This window comes from Cupressus sempervirens, chromosome 10 (genome assembly GCF_028749045.1).
Source record: "Cupressus sempervirens isolate cs-2001-9-10 chromosome 10, ASM2874904v1, whole genome shotgun sequence".
Classification (NCBI taxonomy): Eukaryota; Viridiplantae; Streptophyta; class Pinopsida; order Cupressales; family Cupressaceae; genus Cupressus; species Cupressus sempervirens.
In genome coordinates this window covers 827,385,344-827,398,705 of record NC_143127.1, presented here as the reverse complement: position 1 = coordinate 827,398,705, position 13,362 = coordinate 827,385,344, and positions in this window count along the sequence as shown.

Here is a 13,362-nt window from a genome sequence, read left to right as displayed (position 1 = left end):
CTAGTCAGGTAACCTTAGAGTTGACTAATTAGTATGCCTTATTAGTGCAAAAGGATACTAGTGCCACATAGGGTCACTAGAGGGTCAAAGGATTAAAAGACTAGCCAAGTAACCCTAGCATTGATTTGTGTGATGACACTTGCCCACTAGAAAAATATATTTTCTACGTGTCTTTGTGTGCCTCTAGGTCTAGATGTCAATTTATCTTGGAATCTTTGAGTTAGATTTCTTTTAGGGTTCCCTTGACTTAGGTATTACTTTTAATTTTTGGATTAATGTCCTGTTTGGGACTTGAGACTATCTCCTCAATGTGGTGGGAGTGGGCCATTTAGGTTCCACATGATCGGGTGGTAGTGATTCTTACTCTTACCATTGAGATCCGCCCGTTGATACCGTGGCTAGAGTTTCGTTGTCTACATTTCCTTTTATTCTATTTCTATGTATTATGATGGATGGTTGTATCTCTATGATGTATAGTTATATCTTTATGATGGATAGTTATATCTATATGATAGATGGTTTCATTTATTGTATTGTACTTTGTATCATGGATCTAAAGAGGATGACATCATCTATTTTTATAAATGTATATTCTTTTAGCCTTTTGTACAGTGTGACATGTACAATGGATGATTGAGCATTCTGAATTTTATTGCCAAGTGGCATTCAGAACAAATGTATATTATTTAAATGGACTTTGGACTTTTAATTATTCTTTCAAATGGATGTGGTATTTGTTAGACTTAATATTAATTAAATTTAAAGTGATTCAATGTCTTGGGATCCTTAAGGAATGTAATCTATTATGTTTTCTTCTGTATAATTGTATGTTATTGCTTCCACTACTCTATGATTGATGCGTATGTTGTTATTCTTTCTTTAAAAATAAAATAAAAATATTTGGCAAACTTAGTAAAACTTTAGGTTAATTCTTTTGGATCCCTTAGTGAGGCATTACATTTGGTATCAGAGCTTGAGTTCTACATTGGGAGCTCTGGGCATATTGGAATGCCACTAATTGTTAACTAGTTGAACTAATATGAAATTTAAACTATTATGCATATCTTTTTCAAACAAAAACTTGAACTAGTTGAACTGAAATAGAACTTAAACTTTTAGTTGTATACTTTCAAACTTGAACTGTTATACTTCAAACTAAATTATACATAAACCTAAAAATAGGCAAAACTAAAAATTAAACTTATATTATTTTCAAAACTTGTGTCTTTTGTATATGCTTTACACTAGTATGTGTTATGATTATTATAACACCTTGTTATCTTAGATATTATTGTTGTAGTGTTCTCGTAGAGTCAAATCCTCCTATAGGGGGAAAGGGTCCAATGGGACCCACACAATGAGTTCTTTAGTTTTCCCATTCTTGTAGGCTTCCAGGATTAAGCCTGAGTCTAGGGGGGGTGGATGTAGTGATCGCCCCTACTTTGTATTTTGCTATTATTGCAAAACTCTTTTAAGCTAGTTTTATGCTTGATGATTAGTAGCATTGTATTGAGATTATTAGATATCGTTTTAGATTCAGTTGATTTTATGATGAGATTATGGGGTACTATATACTTCATGTATGCATGATGATTATTATAGTGATTTTGGTTATTTGATGATGATTAGTTAGATGGATTATCATATGTGTTTTCTTATGGATACTTACCCCATACTGCATGTGTATGGTGTGCGTATATGTTTTCTTTATCTGTGGCATTTCTAATGTGGTTAAGGAAGGGAGTCGTAGTCACCTACTAGTCGAGATCTACACGATGAACCATTTCCTACCATTGTCTATTTAGCTTAGAATATTATGTTTGTACATGCATGGATTTTATGCAAATTGTAGGTATCGGGTATCGACTTTCTTGAATTGCCACGATGAGCATACCCTATACCATTATCTCAATGGTAAGAGAGGGGAGATAAATTCTTAAGTCCAAATCCAAATGTTTGAACCAATTTTTTCTAGAAAATTAGGACAAGTATCTAAGTCGATTACCTTCCGAATGCGTCATATGACATTAATTCGTGAATATAACCATTTAGTTTGATTTTGTATGTGTTTTTCCTTGATGGGTTTTTGTATTTTTTTAATGATTCTTTAGTGATTTTTCTATTAATTAAGTCAAATTAAATTATTAAATTATTGATTTAATTTAATGAAAAATTATTATGCCATTTTTAATATTTAATTATATTTAATTAATTAGATAAAAAGAATTAAAATTTAAAGATATAAGTTTAATTTTAAAATGTGATAATATTTATCTTATTTAATAATAGTATATTTAGATTTCATTTTTAAATAAATGTTAAATATTATTATTTAAATTAATAAATATTTTATCAATTAACGTTTTGAAAATATAATAAAAAAATGAAAAAGATATTAATTTATTAAAAGTTTTAAGATTGCATGAAGTGTGCATTAGATTAAAATTTAATAAATTAATTAAAAAAGAGAAGTGAAGTAAAAATTGAATAAATTTATTTTATAATTCAATAAATATGCATGGAAAAGATAAAGAAAAGTTAATAAAGAGTTAAAGTTGGGTGAGTAGAGAGTTCTCTCGGGAAGAGAACTCCATATCAATGAGGGACTGCAAATTTTGGAAGGAGAATTTTTGGAAGAGAGAAGGTTTTGAGAGAAGAAATTTCTCTCACAAATCTTTTGGAGGTTTGCATATTAGCATTAGGCTCAGGTAGGGTCTTGTGTTTTGATTGTTGAATGAATTATTTAATTTGGCATTCCTATCTACATGATGTTTGTGGAATATGTTTTCCAAGTTTCATGTATATGAATCTTTCTATCGCTTGTTCTGTATCTTTTGATTCCTCGAATTGAATTTCTTCTATATGCATAGAGTTTGAACATCTTTAGAACCTTCATTTAGTAGATCTTAAAAGTGAAGTATAAACAGGAAAGGGTTTTGAAATAATATGGAATTTTTTTTTTTAAATCAAAAATTTGAATGGTTGTTTGTATTTCTACTATCAGACTAAAATGGAAATTGTTAATAAAAAAATATTATAAACAATTTAAAAAGGGAGGGGGGTATTGTCTTCTTCGAAATTTGTATATATTCTAAAATTTTATAAAATAAAATTTATTGTAAAAAAAAAAATCCTTTAAAACAAATATTTAAAAGTAAATATGTGTGTGTGTGTGTGTGTGTGTGCATGTGTGGAAGGGGTGGGGAGAACCCACACCTCCCCTCATATTTTAAGGCTAACAGACCTTGTAAAAATAAACACCAACCCTATTAAATTGTAATTTTATTTATTATTAAATTTAATTAAATTTAAAAGTTTTAATTATTAATTATTATTAAATTTAAATGTTATTTAATAAATCAATGTTATTAATTGTTTTAATTTAATTGAATTAAATTTATTTAACAATAGTTATTTTATATATGAATAATTATTAATAAATTTAATTAAATATAATGCAAATAATTTATTTAAATAATGGAAATTAGTAATGGGATTGTGGATTTATTTAATTATTAATAATCCTAATTTTTAATATAATTGAAAATTATTTTATTTTAAATCAATGGAATTAGTTTAATACTTTAAATAAATAAATAATTACCCTTGATTATTTTTAGGAAATTGACTTTAAATATAAAGGGGGTAATTCTATATTTTATTCGAAAAAATGAATGGGTTAACTTGTAGGGTAACTAAGGATCTTATGTACTTGAAACATTTGCTTAAAACAAAAAATGAAACCTTACTTTTAACTCAGCGATGTGTTTTCTAAATCAAACCAAACTGTGAGACTATTTTATTTTCTATGTGTTGTCTATGCTTTGGGTTTTCAAGGTTTGACCTAGCTTGAACTAGTCTTAGGATGTTACAAAAGGCTTGGGAGTTATGTGATTGTGATGCTATGATGTTTGATCTCGATCTTTTAAACTCAACCATGATAGCGTGTCTAGTACACTTTATGATGTGTTGTTCTATTAATTGTCATTACTTTCCTGTTTTCTCTTGTGAAACTAAGGTAAAAAGTGTGATTTATCTGATATAACCATTTTGGAGTCTTCAATCACTATTTTTGGGGATGTTTTCCAATTGCTCATAAAGAATTGATGTGTTATTGTAAATTATCTTTTGATGTTTTCCAGTCACTTGTATAGGGTTGAGGTGAAAACTATGATTCTTTGATGTATGCTTTTATGAGCCTAGGGTAGGTAATCTGTATGGTAAGTTGGGCAGTGGCTTGCAATGGGGGTCGGAGCTTAAAGTGGTTTCTAGGGTAACTCATTGTAAGTGGTTTAATAAGTAACAACATTTCATTAAATGTGTTTTAAATGAATTATTAAGATATTGGTACCACAGAAAGTCATTAAGGGGCTGAAGGATTAAAAGACTAGCTGGGTAAGCTTAGAGTTGACTAATAAGTATGCATTGTCAATATGAAAGAATACTAGTGTCTCATAGGGTCACTAGGGGGCAAGAGGATTAAAAGACTAGCTAGATAACCCTAACGTTGATTCATGTGATGACACTTACCCACTAGAAGCATAGATTTCCTACATGTCTTTGTGTGCCTCTGGGTCTAGATGTCAATTTATCTTGGAACCTTTGAGTTAGATTTCTTTTAGGGTTCCCTTGATTTAGAGATTACTTTTAATTTTTGGATTGATTTACTATTTGGGACTTGAGACTATCTCCTCAGTGTGGTAGTACTGGGCCATTTAGGTTCCACATGGTCAGTTGGTAGTGCTTTTTACTCTTACCATTGAGATTTATTTGTTGATACCATGGCTGAAATTTCCTTGTCTACATTTCCTTTCATTCTAATTTTGCATATTATGATAGATGATTGTATCTCTATGACAAAAAGTTGTATCTTTATTATGGATAGTTATATTTGTATGATGGATGGTTTCATTTATTGTATTGTAGTTTGTATCATGGATTTGAAAATGATGATGTAATCTATTTTTATAAATGTATATTCTTTTAGCTTTTCATACCGTGTGACATGTACAATGGATGATTGAGCATTTCGAATTTTATTGCCAAGTGGCATTCAGAACAATTATATATTATTTAAATGGACTTTGGACTTTTAATTATTCTTTCATATGGATGTGGTATTTGTTAGACTTAATATTAATTAAATTTAAATGTGACTCAATGTCTTAGGATCCTTAAGGAATGTAATCTATTATGTTTTCTTTTGTATGGTTGTATGTTATTGCTTTCGTTACTCTATGATTGATGTGTATGTTTTTATTCTTTCTTTAAAATAAATATTTGGAAAAATTAGTATAACTTTAGGTTAATTCTTTTGGATCCCTTGGTAGGGCATTACACACACACACACACTCACTCACTCACTCTCTCCCCTACCCTCTCTCCCTCACTTCCTCTCTCTGTTCTCTCCCATCCCCTACTCTCTCTCTCTCTTTCTATCCCTTCCCCTACTCTCTCTCTCTGTCCCTCTCTCCCTATCCACCTCCTACTCTCTTCCCATCCTCTAATCTCTCTCATTCTCTACCCTCTCTGACTCTTTCCTTCCCTTTATATTAAAATTTAGGCTTCAAGAGTGCATGCACACTAAAGCACATACACACTATAGTGCATGCACACTATTTAAAGCTTTGAATTCTACCAAGCCTAAGGCTTGGTTTTGCCTTGGGGATCCAACCCAAAGGTTTGGAGTCTCTAAACTAGTCTAAGACGTGTTTTACTGCAAACATAGAAAAAATGATTGATTTCTTTTGTGTGATCTCCTTCAAGTTTCTGTGTGGTTGAGCATCAATAAAATCAGATTACATGATATTTTAGGTCACTATGTTAGCTATATTACCATATAATTTATTTTTTATTTGAACTATTTCAAGCCTTTCAACTATAATTTCTTTTGAATGTATATCCATTTTCTTTCAAAAGCCAACATGTACTAATTGGGTTGTAGATTTTAGCTCGTTCATCAAATTTTGCAACAAATTAGTTTTTAAGAATCTAGACTCCATTCTACACACTTTGAAAAAAAGAAGTTTTGATTTTAGATTAGTTTTCAATCAATTCTAGGGGGAGTACATAGATATTTCACATTTTTGGGATGTATCCAATTGAAATTTTTATTAAAAAATACATATTATAAAATTACCCGAAAAAATTGAGATAAACTACATAGTGTTAGGTAACTTTTGACCATAGGAATTAAAGAATTTCAAAAAAAAAGTTCAAATTTTAGGGGGGGCACACTTTGTACTGTGTTATATTTTTTCTGAATAAATAGTACCACTTTTTGTTGCCTAAAATTAAACCATTTTAAAAAAAAATTAGTAGTTTAGAAACTATATTCAAAGGATTGCTACTTTTCTTTTTGTCATATCTTAAAATTTTGAGCATAACTATCTTCAAATTCTTGTCAAAGTTTAGAAATTGCTGATTTTAGAAAAAAAGATAACTACTTATAACCCCCTTTTGGCACCACAACTTGGTGCACTTACCCCCAATGAGAAGGTAAAACTAGGGTGGGGATGACACCCACAAATCTTCACTACTATAGTAATAAAGTGTATCCAATGAAGGTTACAATGTTTGACATAAACTAAGTAAATGAATTAAGTGTATAGACACTCGTCAAAATCAATATGAGATTAACAAAAATATGCCGCATGCCCAAAGTCTTCTAGCTATGCATATTGGAGAGACTTATTAGACAAGGACACTCAAAAAAAATAATAATAGTCAACACATAAAGAAAAGATCATGACATAGCTCAAGCATTAAGTATTTGTGTTTTAAAAAGTTAAGTGTGTTAACTAATACTAGGTTCCAAGGATAAGGATCGAATGCTTGCAAGTAGATAAGATCACATGACAAAATTGGGTAAGACCAAACCAATATGTGTTAAAAAACACTCAATGTCAGAGGTTGTATTGAAAAATATAGTTAGGGTTGTGTTGAAAAACACCATTTGTGAGGTGTCCTAAAGACTAATGCATCCAAGAGACCTAAGCTAACATAGTTATGCCCCTTGGACAAAGACAAAGACCAATTCAAAACCAAGGAAACAAGAACAAGGAATGATGGAGAAAGGCTAAGTGTCGAGGACACATGCTAAGAAATAGGGGTGCAAAGGCCTCAAGTAGTGCCAATTTCCAGGTTTTCATCACTTGGATCTTATTGCAAATTTTTTGGAATATATAATTTTTTTGAAGATACATCAAAGCACCTATTGCTAGATTTTCACTAAGATGATCAATTTTTGAGGACATTTTTTGATTTTTGGAATTTTTGACATTATATCAAGTTTTTTTGGTTTTTTTAAATATATCAATTTTTTGGATTTTTGAAATATATCTTTTTTTTTGGATTTTTCAAGATCAATAAATATATACAAAGGATGACCCAAGATAGAATGGACATTAGAATCCCAAGCAAGTTCACATTATGTAGTCCCAATGTCTAGAAATGTGGAGGACAAGAGGTATTACCAAGCTAGTGGAAGAGATGGAAGAAGAGAATGAAATGAAAAAATCCTCAAGGGAAAACTCCTCAAGAGTACCCAAGCTAGGGAAAAAATAATAATGTAAAGCAAATTTGGACAAGCAATGAAAGGCTAGAATAGGATAAGTCACAGAAGTGTAAAGAAAAAGTAGGAAAGGATGTAGTTTAAAGGAGTAGAAATGTCAAGAGGCTTCATAGCATCGTGTTTTACTTTTTTTTATTAGATGAAGACCAAATGGGAAAAGGATAGCGAAAGGCTAAAATGAATGCACGAAAATAGATATAAAGGCTAAAGGGATGAAAGCAAGTGCATCATAAGATAGCTCACAAGATAGCCAAATATTTGTGTATAGGTCAACATTTTCAAGATCAAAGCGAGATGACAAAATGGATGAAAAATGTAGAAGAACTATGCATGCTACCTAATTTTTAGGTTTTCATCATGATACTTATCCCAAGAACCACAAGGGAGCGGTTTTCACCATAGGATGAAATTATTTCTCTTTAATTTTTCTATCAAGGAGCCTATTTCTAGGTTTTCACCAAGGCACACTTTCAATTTTTCACTAAGTGTAGGAAGCCCATTCAACCATTCATTCATCCAAGCATTAAATTTCCTAATCAGAAAGTTACTATAAATCAACATGCAAGCATAACACATAAAAGATCAACACATAACATAGTGATTTACGTGGAAACCCAATTTGGGAAAAACCACTAGTAACATGCTACTTAATTTTCACCCTTCTGAAGTGATGCCCTATGAAAGGCCTACTTTGTTAAAGGCTTACAACACACTATTAAATGTGACCTTGTTAGAGGATTTAACCACCCTGTTAGAAGTGGGCTTGGTTAGAGGACTTTGGAACATTCACTTAGAATGCCACTTTGTTAAAGGATTTACAACTGGCTGTTAGGCCAACCTAATTCCATGGGATTTTCCTTCCATCCTCACTAATACAATTTCTAGAGAGTAACAATTAGGGATTTTGACTTAATTACAACATACAACTGAACTTGCAAATCTTAGATCACTCTTCAGCTCTTCTCATTACCTGACCTTCAATCATTGCAACTCTTGACAACTTGCCCTCCTTTCAAGCCTAGTCTCCTTGAGTGTCCATGCTCAATGTATGAATGTAATCATCTCTTCTTGACCACTTATAGAAGTAGAGCCTCTATGCTCTTCCTTTTCCTAGATGTCTTCTCCTTCACACCCTTACAACCACTTCTCAATTTGGCACTTCAGCAATAACAACATTAGCAGCATTTTCTTCTTGGTTTGTGACTCCTTAAATAGAAGTCTTGGAGTTCCTTTCCCGCTCAATTCTTCCATTCTTTAATTTTAATTCATATGGATTAGGTAGGATTCATTGTATCTAACCCATATTTTGTTTCCTCTAGAAACTTCTTTAATAATCCTTTTGAATTTGCCCAAAAATGGTTTACATAGAATTATGTGCCACTAGCTCATCATCCTTATCCTCCAACTAGTTCACAAAATTCAAGGTAACCACTTTGTTGGATTAGATTTAGCAAATCTTCATCATTAAAATAACGCAGTATCTTGGCACTATTGAGATCCTAATCCTCGGTACATACTATGTTATTCGACATCAACTACGTTTTTACTGGTGCTCGGCACCTGAAGTTCACTTGGCACCAACTAAGGTTTTCTAGATGCTTGGCACTTGAACTTCACTCAGCACATGAAGATCACTCGGCACATACTAGAATTTCCTATTTCTCAGCTTTAACTAAGAGTTTTCTCAGCTTCAACTAGCTTGCTGGGTACCCATTGATAAACTTAGTTTAAGATTTGTAGTCAACCTTGTTACAACTTATTCCTCCAATGTTTCTAAGTGTGACCAACCTCTATATCCTTGAGTATGTTATCAATACATCATTTAACCATTGTCTTAATTGATCCTTGCACTTCATTACAACATCATAACTCAACCTTTCCCTTAGGTGCTCTTATTACATCTTGTTGATAAAATCCTCTTCATTATTCAACTAAGTTGTTACATCTTGTTGATAAAATCCTCTTCATTAATCAACTAAGTGATAGTACTTGGATCTTATAAGAAAATGTCATTCCTATAAATAGTAGGTTTGACATCAATGACAAAATAATGATTGAAATCATTCTGTAAAAATATTCTCCCTCTTTGATCTTCAACAATGAGCTTTTCAATTAGATTTTCAACAATCTCCCTCTTTGTCATTGATGGAAAACCAAACTGATCAACCATCAGAGTGAACTATTTAACCACAAGCTAACTAGGTTAGAACAGTAAGTCAAATGCCAAAAAGTAATTGTGTTAGCATTAGTTCTCATATCTTCCTCTACTATTCTGATTGCTTCATTTCTGCTTCTCCCTCTTAGCTATTGTTTCCTTTCTTTTCTTCTCTCCCTCTGTATACATTACTTATCTTCTACTATTCTGATCAACTTCTTCTTCTTTTCTATCAACGATTGATCATTTCTATCTACTTCTCCATCTATCTTCTTTTGATCAATTTTTTCATTACCTTGACACTTCTCCCTCATACTTTTGATCATCAGCATTTGATCAATTTCTTACTACTTCTCCCTCTTTGACAACAATGCCAAAGACATATTAGCATCTTAATATGCAAGTGTAGCTTTTGCAAGTTCATTCAATTTCTCCCTCTGTCACCTTGCTTGTGACTAATTTGGAACTTCCACACTTTCATTACTTTAGGCATGAATCCTAAAGTAAATATCCTCTACATCACTGTGTAAAATCTTCAACAATCAGCTCATTTGATGTAGGGTAGTCTTTGCTTGTTCTTAAGTAGCCTTGGTTAGGGGTATCACCCCTAACTTACCTCTAAGATACTCAAAAGCATATTTAGGTAGTTCTTTTGTGAAGATGTCAGCAATTTGTTCCTTTGAGCTAACATATTCTATCCTTACTTGCTTATCTTCCACCAATTCTCTTACATAGTGATACTTGGTTGCAATATGCTTGGTTTTAGCATGCATTATAGGGTTCTTTGATATGTTGATAGCACTTGTATTATCATAATAAAGTATCACAGGCTCACTTACTTCTTCCCTCATACCTTGCAACATTTATGTTTGATCCATACAATATTGGTGCAATTTATGGCAGCTGCAACATATTCAGCTTCAGTAGTGGATTGTGAGGTACAACTTTGCTTTTTTCTGGTCCACATAATCAATCTTTTTCCCAAGAAAAGTGCTCCTCCATTGGTTCTTTTTCTGTCATCAATGTTACTCCCCAATCTGCATTAGTGTAGGCTCTTACCTCAAACTTTTCACTCCTCTTGTAGTACAGACCAAAGTCATTAGTTCCTTTTAGATACCTCAGTATTGATAAGTAGGAGATGATTTCCACAGCTAGTCAAATTGTGATCACTCAGGCTGGAGTAGTACTGGGATGGGTGACCTCCCGAGAAGTCCCGGTGCTTCACCCCTATGAGCATCACCTAGATCCAATGAGTGCTAAGTGTTCCATTTATTCTCATGAGAGATGGATTCATGTTGAATCACTACTCATGAAACATGGGTCATCAAGTTTGACTCAAAATCACACAGTTAAATCCTGATATTCACATCACTACCTCAGTATTCTCTTCACTGCCATTACATGATTTTCTCTTGGATTTTCAAAAAATCTTGCCACTATTCCAAAAGCTAATGCAATTTCTAGTCTACTATGTACAAAATACTACAACTTTCCAATCATTGATCTATATAATGTATGATTTACTTTAGAAGACTCATCATTCTTGGATAGCTTATGTCCAATTGCCATTGGTGTGCTGACTAGTTTTGACTCTTCTAATCTAAATTTTTTCAGTATCTCCTTGATGTATTTGGATTGGGTCACAAATATGTCATTCTTCAATTGATGTACTTGCAATTCAACAAATAATTTGATTTCTCCAAACATTGACATCTCAAATTGATGCTTCATTTGATTAGAAAAATCTTTGCATGGAGCATCCTTTCCTCCAAATATTATATCATCAACAAAGATTTTTGATATCAAAATGTCTTTACCTTTTTCAGCTTTGATGTACAAGTTATTGTTGTCATCTGTTCCCTCAAATCCAATTTTCATAAGATTTTTGTGCAATCTCTCATACCATACTCTAGGTGCTTGCTTCAATCCATAAAGTGCTTTATGTAGTTTGTAGACCATATCCTTGTTCTTATCATCAATGAATCCCTTAGGTTGTTCTATGTAGACTTCCTCTTCCAATATACCATTTAGAAAATCAAACTTGACATCTATTTATTAGACTTTGAAACCTTTGTATGTAGCATATGCAAGTAATGTTCTTACTCCTTCCATTCTTGCAATAAAGGCAAATGTTTCCCCATAATCTAGTCCTTCTTGTGCATAGCCTTTGCAAATTAATCTGGCTTTGTTTCTTGTTATCTCACAATTCTCATCAAGTTTTTTTCTAAACACCCATTTGGTACCGATCACATTCTTATCAACTAGTTTAGGAACTAGGGTCCATGTTTTGTTCTTCTAAATCTAATCTATCTCCTCTTCCACAGCTTTATACTAGTCATCATCTTGTAGTGCATCCTTCACTATCTTGGTTTCAACCTTGCTCAACAAACATGACTCATTCCTTAGTCTATTTCTTGTCATTGGCCTGGTATCCTTGTCACCAATGATATGATTAGCAGGGTGATGTCTTCTTACATATTTGGTTAACCTTGGTTCTATTCTTATTTCCATGTTTGATCCTTCAAACTTCAAAGTCATTTTCTTCTTCTTCATTTGGTACTTTATCTTTTCTCTCAAGTGAACTATTTTAAAAATCAGAATGCACATTTTCTACATTCTGTAGCTCGGCTTTTGAATGTAGCTTCGCATTCACTAGCTGTGACTCAGCTGATACTAAAATTTGTTGCTAATTTGCAACTTGATTTGTAGCATTATCTTCAACAGTTATTCCTTCATAGAAGTATACAAAAGATTTATAATCCTATGATTGCTTGGACTCATCAACTTGAACTTCTGCATGCTCATCAAAATTTACATTTGCACTCTCCACAATCTTGTTAGTGTTAGTGTTCAAACACTTACATGCCTTACTTCTAGTGGAGTATCCAAGGAATATGCCTTCATCACTCTTTACATAAAACTTGTCATTTCTAGTATCTTTAAGAATATAGCATTTACAACCAAAGACTTTGAAATGTTTAACATTAGGTGAGTGACCATACCATAATTCAAAAGTTGTTGCATTTGTACCTTTCTTGACTTGGACTCTATTCAGTGTGTAGACTGCAATGCTTACAGCTTCTCTCTAGTACTTTAGTGCAACATTTTTCTCCATCATCAACTTCTAGCATAGTCAATCACTAATCTATTCCTTCTTTCAGCAATACTATTCTATGGTAGAGTCATTGGTGCTGATGTTTTCCTTTTGATACCTTTGTCATTGCAGAATATTGCAAACTCCTTTGATGTAAATTCACATCCTCTGTTTGACCTTAGGAACTTTAGATTCTTTCTTCTTTCCTTTTCAACTTTGGCCAAATACCACTTGAACATTTAAAATGCATCAGATTTTTGCTTCAAGAACATAACAGTCATCATCTTGGAATAATCATCTACAAATAGCATTATGTATTTGTCTCCTAGGTAGCTTTGCACTTCTGTTGGTCCACATAAGTCTGTATGGAATAACTCTAGTACTTCTTTGGAAGTGTGTATTTTGCTTTTGAAACTAGACTTAGTCATCTTCCCTAGTTGACATTTTTTGCACATTGTGTTTTCAGGTTTCTTCAACATGGGCAACCCTTTGACCTTCTTCTTGTTGCTGATGCTAATTATATTATCAAAGTTAACATGA